This window comes from Chenopodium album, chromosome 25 (assembly GCF_948465745.1).
Source record: "Chenopodium album chromosome 25, dcCheAlbu1.1, whole genome shotgun sequence".
Classification (NCBI taxonomy): Eukaryota; Viridiplantae; Streptophyta; class Magnoliopsida; order Caryophyllales; family Amaranthaceae; genus Chenopodium; species Chenopodium album.
In genome coordinates, this window is record NC_137858.1 from 13,367,322 (window position 1) to 13,375,473 (window position 8,152).

The 8,152-nt window shown below is 34.5% G+C and overlaps 1 pseudogene; it reads left to right on the plus strand.

Annotated features, from left to right (window-relative positions):
- Positions 1-207: 207 nt before the first annotated feature.
- Positions 208-2,269, plus strand: LOC145615023 (uncharacterized; annotated as a pseudogene).
- Positions 2,270-8,152: the final 5,883 nt, after the last annotated feature.

Sequence of the window (8,152 nt, forward strand, 5' to 3'; positions counted from 1 at the left end):
AAACCATAAAATAATCAAAATTATTTAGTCAAATCTTTATAATTAAACCTTTTTATGACATTTGATTTGAAGAAAAAAGACCAAATTGCCTTTTTGCGGCTTTCCCCACACACACTCCCATACATTGTAACTGCATATTCTGCCATTGGCTCTCTCAAATATATTCCTATTCCCCATTTCTCAAAAATTATTTTTACTCAAATAAATTAATTTATTTTCTTCCCATTTTAATTTTTTTTTTTTTATTTTCATCCTATATAATTGCAACATTTAGATCTCCGCCTTTCTACCAAATTCTTATTGCTTATTCTACCAGAGGATACTGACAGAAACAAGGAGGAGCACAAATAAGTTTCTCTAATCTTAATTAATTTATTTAATTTTAGTAATTTTATGCCCTTTATTTTGCTTTTTCTATAATTTTATTTGGTGGGTGTTTGAGATTCTGTCTTGTTTTGTTGTGATTATTAGTGATTTGGGTTTCATATATATGGAATTTCTGTGAATTTTATGATTATCTATTTGGGTTTTTAGCTAGAATAAGGGTTTTAGGGATTAAAGTTAGGATCTTGAGTTTTTGGGTGGGTTTTATGTTTGCAACATTGGTTTTGGTAAATGGGTTTTAGCTTTTGTGAAGATTGGTTGAAAGTATTGAACAAAGGTTAATGTTTGGTGAAATTGATGGATAATAATTTGTCATTAGCAAATATGATGCCTGGTGGTGGTGGTTCTGTATTTGGGGGTTCTGAATTGCAAGGATCAATGAGGGTTAACCACCATCAGAACCCTAGAACCCTGCAGCCTGGCCAAGGCTTGATGAACCACCCTTCGTCGTTGCACGAAATTTTGCCTTTGAAAATGGGACAAGGTCATACTTGTGATCAACCAAATTCTATGGCTGATTATAATAAAGGGGAAAGGGTGAAAAATTCACAAACGGACGAAGAGGATCATAGTTCTAATGGGGAGGGAATGGATGGACAAAGTGATCCTAGTAAGGGAAAGAATGTGCCTCAATGGCATCGCATAAAATGGAACAATTCGATGGTTAAGCTTTTGATTACGGCTATTTCTTACCTTAGTGAAGATGCATTCTTTGAGGGTTCTCAAGGAAGAAGGAAATATTTGACTTTGCATAAGAAGGGTAAGTGGAAATCGATTTCGAAAGTGATGGCTGAGAGGGGCTTTTTTGTATCACCCCAGCAGTGTGAGGATAAATTCAATGACCTGAATAAGAGATACTCAATGAAATTCTTGGGAAGGGCACTTCTTGTCAGGTTGTTGAGAAACCAGCTATTTTAGACATGATGGATCACATATCTGAGAAAGCAAAAGATGAGGTTAGGAAAATTCTGAGCTCGAAGCATTTGTTTTATGAAGAGTTGTGCTCATATCATAACAATAATCGACTGCATCTACCCCCTGATCCAGCACTTCAGCAGTCTTTGCTGTTGGCATTGAGAAGCAGAGATGATAATGATGTTGATTTTAAAAGGCATCCACATGATGATGCTGTCGAGGATGATGATGGTGCAGATAGTGATGATCATGAAGATTATGGAGAAAACAATAGCAAAGCGGCATATGCTCCCTCTGGAGATCCTTCAAAACGAATGAAACAAGGGCTAAATTTGGAGAATTTCAATTTTAGGCCTCAATCTACTCAGGACTTCAGCAAGGGTTTCCAATTGCAACCACAAAATCCGTGTGCTGATATGCATCCACCTTTTCCTGAAAATCAGAAAGCAGCTTTATTGCAGAATCAATGGTTGAAATCACAAGCACTTCAATTAGAAGAGCAGAAGATACATATTGAGTCAGAAGCACTGCAGTTGGAGAAACAGCGGCTCAAGTGGCAGCGATTTTGTAAGAGAAAGGATCGAGAGCTGGAAAAACTCAAGGTGGAGAATGATAGGATGAAGCTTGAAAATGATCGTATAGCATTAGAATTAAAGCGCATGGAAATGACCACCAATTCTAAGAACTAATTTTTTTGTTGAGAATTTTTCTATTGACTAGAAGTATGGTGTAGTACAGTAGCACATTTCTTTTGGTCGGGCATCTTGGACTGCAGACATTCTGTTATTGCCAAGAGCTTAACCTGACTAGAGGATAATGGCAGTGCCTTTATCAAGTATTTTGAGTACTAAATGGTACTAACTTGCTACATAATGTTTTCCATTTGCCATTGCATCTTTCTTTTAATTTTTGGGTTTGAGGTGCTATAACATGTGTATATTGTGCTAACATGAATATATCCTTTCTCTCACTCTGATGTCTTAGTTTATTATACCAATCCCTTCATGATGATGACTTTGAAGATAGACATCCCCCGTGCAATTTTGGGGATGGTAACATATGTTATTTGTCATCAGCAAGTGGCCTATATCATTTACCATTGGTGAATTGATACTCACTCAGATCAATGCATGCATGTTGTTGAATTTGAGCATACTTTAGTTCAGAAGAACCCCCCCCCCCCCCCTCCAAGGAGGGTGTAAGGGGAGCTGAGCATCTGTTCATCGCTAAAACCTGTATGTACTGTCTTGTTATTCCCTTCTCTCAGATGTCTATATTCACTAGTTTTGTCTATTCGGCATTTGCTTAATTGTTGTTTTTACAACTCTAGTGTTTCTATTGACCTTTTCCTTATTTAATAGTATTTGAGTTTCCTCCTTGGTATGTTTTAACCAATTAATTTTTTTTTTTTGATATGGACAGTAAGTTTGCAATTTGCTTGTTGAGTTTCATTCATTAACACACGAGTGTGTAATACTGTAAACATCATGTTTTCTTCGTACAATTTCCTTGCCATTTCTACTTTTTGGACAGATGCTATCTTCAATTGTAGAAGTGTGAGCTAAAAGGTACCACATCAATGTGGCTATCTAATGTCTACGTATGAGAAGGTATGTCCACTTTAACTGCTGTTTCATCTGTTTTCTCCTTGTTTGTTTTTTTTATAAAGCTGGGTTTAAACAAGGAATGGATAATTTTTAATTGTTTGCTTCATATTCATGCTTCTTAGGGTCCTATAACTCCTGTTATTTTCAGTAGTCATGTCTGAAAGTTTAATTAGGACATATGTCTGATCTAGTGTAGTTGATTTGTTTTTGTACAAGTTTGATGCATTGTACTACCTATCAGTTGTTGCATTGATGGCAACGGTCATCTTACAATGTTCAATATTACTTACATGGTAATATGTTATATTGGGGAATCATTTTTAGTCATTTTGGCTTGTGATAGGATGCTTAAACATGCTGTGTTTCAGTTAAATACTTATTGATATCTCAAGTAAAAAGATTTGAAGGTTGTAGGCAATAGATTGAATTCATACAGTTCATGCGTATGTATGTTCATCTAGAAGGCATTATGCAGTGTTTCTCTGTATCATTTGACTGTTCATCATTTGATAATTGAAGTGATGGTGGTTTGAATTCAGAGTTGATTTACTTGTTCTGATTCCGTACTTACCACTTCGATGTGATTGAATGAACTTTGTATCTGGTCACCTAGCTGGATCATTTACGAGCAGTCATCTGAGCTTGAGTCGATTTGCAAGGTTTAACTTGTGCTTTCTTTTTATGGATGGACTGCCAATGGGCATTGACTAGTTATGTGGAGATTACATGGTCATCATACCATACAGTTTAGTAAGGGATTTAGTCAGGAAATGCTATGAAGAAATGCAATACATAACTAATGAGTAGCAAAAATTAGTGAATCTGGAAAATGGAAATAGGGCAGATTTCATTGATTTTCTCAGAAGTTGTACTTAGTTTCATTACAAAACATGATCTCGACTCCAATCATTTGACAGAGTCAGAGACTCAGAGGTATTTAGTTTCGGGATTTTGAAAGACATCCTTTGGATTATGAGTGGAGGGACAAAATAGGATGAAAACGAGAACAATGATTGGTTTGTTATGTTTTGTGATCATGTTCATTACTTTGTTGTCTCTTGAAGACTTTAGGGAATCCTTGGATTTGGTCGTAAAGAGTTAAGGGGGTCTTACGAGAAAATAAAGAGAAAGAAGATGGGTAGAAGTGGTAGTTGTTGAATGAATATGGATGTAGAATTACTACCAATTTACCATTGATTTGGGTGACTGGGTGGTGCTGAACTAACACCTGTTCGAAATATGCCCTTAATAAGAGAATATTACTGCCTGTTATGTTATTGTCCTGGCCTGGCGGCCTGGTGCAATGTTAGCTAGAAAGGAATAACCGTGGGCAGGAAGAGAGGGGTATAAAAAATTTACGCAAACCTTCTCTTCTGTCTTATTTTCCATCAGAGGGACTGTATGCATAAGGCCAGATTCAGTATGTGCTTCATGTGTTCATTTTTTTAAATAATCGTCCTCGATGAACAATATGCAATGTTTCACTTCAGTATGCCTGTATGATTTCTACTTTTTTTGATAAGCTCTTTTCTTGAACTCGAAACTTGTTCGTATCTAATGGATCTTTGTAAACCTTCTCTGACCAACCAAATTTGGATAGTCTGCAGCTTGCTGATGCTTAGTACTTGTGTGGTGGCTGTATCAGTACCGTATGAATTTGCTTCAATACGATACGATACGAGCAAGAGTTTCAACGTCCTAGCCTAATGATATCAGATATCTTAGACTAGATCTTTGCTATAGTATTACTTTTGTTTTGCGCAATATTGCTCGTAGTATGTGGTCATAGAGGCCTGAAAATTTGTTACATTTGTTGTTTTCAAGCTAACCTTTAAAGTTGGCCTAGTTTGGACAAAGAAATTCTAGCTTTCACTTCTGTGTTTTCACATAAAAGCAACTATCATTTTGATTTTTTTCACTTTCTTTCTGCTTTTACTTAATTTCCTATAGCAGCTATAGTTTTAACTTTGAAAACAACTTAAATAGGCACTGAGTTCTGCTAGCTTAGGATCTGTTTTTTGAACTTACTATTAACATATTTTTGTCGTATTTCAAAATAAAAATCTCCACCATTGGAAGCATAAGTTCTGTTATAGTGAAAATAAGTTCAATTATTATAAGTTTACGCTATATAAGTTGAATCAAACATAGCCTTAGGCTTGTACGGTGTATGATGCTTGTTCCTTGCTTTTTATTTGTATTCAAACAATAACATTATGAATCTCACGAAAATGGAGAATCGAATCAATGAAGATGTTGTGACGGGCAATTATTGTATCGGCCCCCTTGTTCAGTTCATATGTATGTCAAGCATTAGAAGAATTCATAGTAGATAAGCCTCCTAATATTAGCAGAAATTCAAAAGTTCACTACTTATGCCATTTCTAAAACTGTGTGTTTCTGTAGAAAAACTTGCTCGATTCACAAATTTTGTTCTTCAGAAACATTGTTTCAGAAAATTCATATAGTTTGGGCAAGTCTAATTTGTGTTGGCTTAACTCTTAATAGAACGAATGAGCCTGCTTTAGCACTGCTTTTAAATGAGCTAGGACGGGCAGCAACTAAACACTCAATCCACTGATCACAGTATAGGCTGCCATTTCGTAGGTCTTACTAAATTAGAGTTGCGAGAATGGATACAACTTGCAGGGTAGAGTATACTTCACGTTGGCGCGGGATTGGTGGGTGGATGCGAGCATGCTTATGAGTGTATCCTTACTTTTCTTCTACAGCACAAGAGAAGACTGCAAAACAAAGAAAGAGTGAGTAAATATGACCTGAAGTCTCTAGGCATTGCCCTTATACTCCTGAATGCTGCGTTGCATACTCGTGGACGAAGATCCCTTGAGCTTGTAGCGCTTGTGTGCAATCCTGCAAGCTGATATCCTCTAGCAAATGATGGGGTGTTCTTATACCTTTTTTTTTTCTTTTTTTTTTTTTTTTGACAAAATGGCTTATGTTAGCTGAAACATGGAATTAATTTGCCTCCACAAAATTGGTGAAGTTGGATGAAGTAGCTAGTGATTTGAGCCACTCTAGAGTTGTGCATCCTTATGGCTTATGTTGCCACTGTTTTTTTTTTTTTTAATTATTTTTTTAAGCACGGTGATAAAGATTATACATTAGTAAAAATATAAAGATTAATCAGTAAAAAGGTATGTTTCAAGTAATAGTTTAGAAATAGATAATAAAAAAAAAGTTGACTTGTGTCAATTATTCAAAAATGGACGATGGAGGGCTTGTTCTGATTTAATGAACTGAACTGAATATTTTATGAGATGAGGAAATTAGAAACTGAACTGAACTTAAGTTGAAGAGAACAAGTCCGGAGTATAATTGAGTGACGTAGTTGGCTCTTGGGACTTTGTTATGGTTGCTATTCTCACCTCGCAATATTAAAAGGGAAAAAGTTAAAAACAAAAAAGGTCAGGGGAGAAAGAAAGAAAAAAAAAAGTGAACACAAGAGGGTCAAATTGATTTGAAAAACGACTAAAAAGGCTTATCCAGTAATGTTGTTATGTACCTCACATCAAAGTGGACATTTCATTTCATTCATTCACAAAGAAAATTAATTGAGTGAGAAGGTTAAATGTTAACGAAAAAGATACCTAAAGTGGGCATCACCATTCAATAGTCAATCACTTTCGTTATTTTTTCTTCTGAATACTGTTAAAGGGTCATTCATTTACCTTAAGAAAAAAAGGGACCCCTCCATTTTAATGTCATGTCCAACTAGGGCAACTCAATTCATCCCAATTACTGCTCTCAACTTGGGTTTTTGGGTTTACATTTACATTCTTTGGTCCACAACGTGACCCCCGTTGGCTTTTCGGGCCCTCCGTTTTTGAACTTTCACACCCTCCAAATAAACTCGTATTATCTCCGTTTTTTTTTTTAAAAAAATAATTTCTGTCTTTTACGAAGTACTTTGTACTCCGTATTATTTGTTGTATTTCATTTGTTACTAATAGAGATGGAAATATGTATAGTAATAGATATTTAGGGCCTGTTCACATATACTGAATTGAACTGATTAGAGCTAAACTGAACTGAGCTGAAATGAATATTTTATGAGAAATGAGCTGAACTGAACTGACTTTGGGGGAATTATTCACCCATGCTTCAAGATTATCTAACCCACTAATAGCGTGGATCAAGTTCGAGTTCACCCATGAAGGATTCGGCCTGAAAAGAGCTTTCATCTTACCTACTGAAAAAAGTAGAATAATATGTCTATAAAATGAAATACATTGTACAAGTAAATAAAAATGATAACTCAATATTTCACTTTCTACCTTATTTGTAAAAACTACAACTTTGATGGAAAATTTGAATTATCAAAATTGAAAATTATTATTTGGAGAAAAAGTTAAGACATGCTTTTGTAACATTATCAATATGTACAGTAGAATACAATTTCTCCAATGGTTTATTGATAAAATTAAATGGGTATATATTATATAGCGGGTGAAATTAAAGCATCAAACTTAAATGGGACCAAGGGATGGAGGGAATTTGTTTTTTTTAAGCTATTGATTTATTATTCATCATTTCACAAAAAAATAAAATAAAAAAAATGATTGGACAAAAATTTATATGGATTATTATTTTTTTTTTTTTTTTTTTTTTTTTGGGGGGAAAAATAAGGCATCAATCTATACAAAAAACATTTACGAGTACAATATAAGGAGGATATATCATATATTTACTCAACTTACCTCCCTTATCTTATATGCAATGCCTCTTATATTTAAACAAAACAACTCTTAACAAAGTGTACATTATTATCTTTTGGAAAGTTCTTCAGCCATTATTTTCTCCAAAACTAGCTTATTAGCCATCTATACTTTAGTATTTAAAAACTCTAACCATAATACACACATGTCTTCATCCTATGTTTTCTTTTCCAATTCAATGTGCCACATGCTCACTATTCCAATCCAATATGCCACGTGTTCACTATTCCAATACAATGTGCCACGTGTACGAATCAATATTAAAATAGAAAGTAATTAGTCATCAAATTATTAATTATTAATATTAATTAAGAATTTAAAACTTATAATAATACTACGTAATAATATTTAGAGATATTAGTTGGAGTAAAAGCTAAATTGTTTGTATTTTATGTTAGCTAAAAGCTAGCTTTGACCTTTCATTCCACCTCTACAATTTACAGTTTTACACCACACAATTTAATATGGAGTATCTGTAAATTAAACCAAAAACCCACCATAATCCCATGG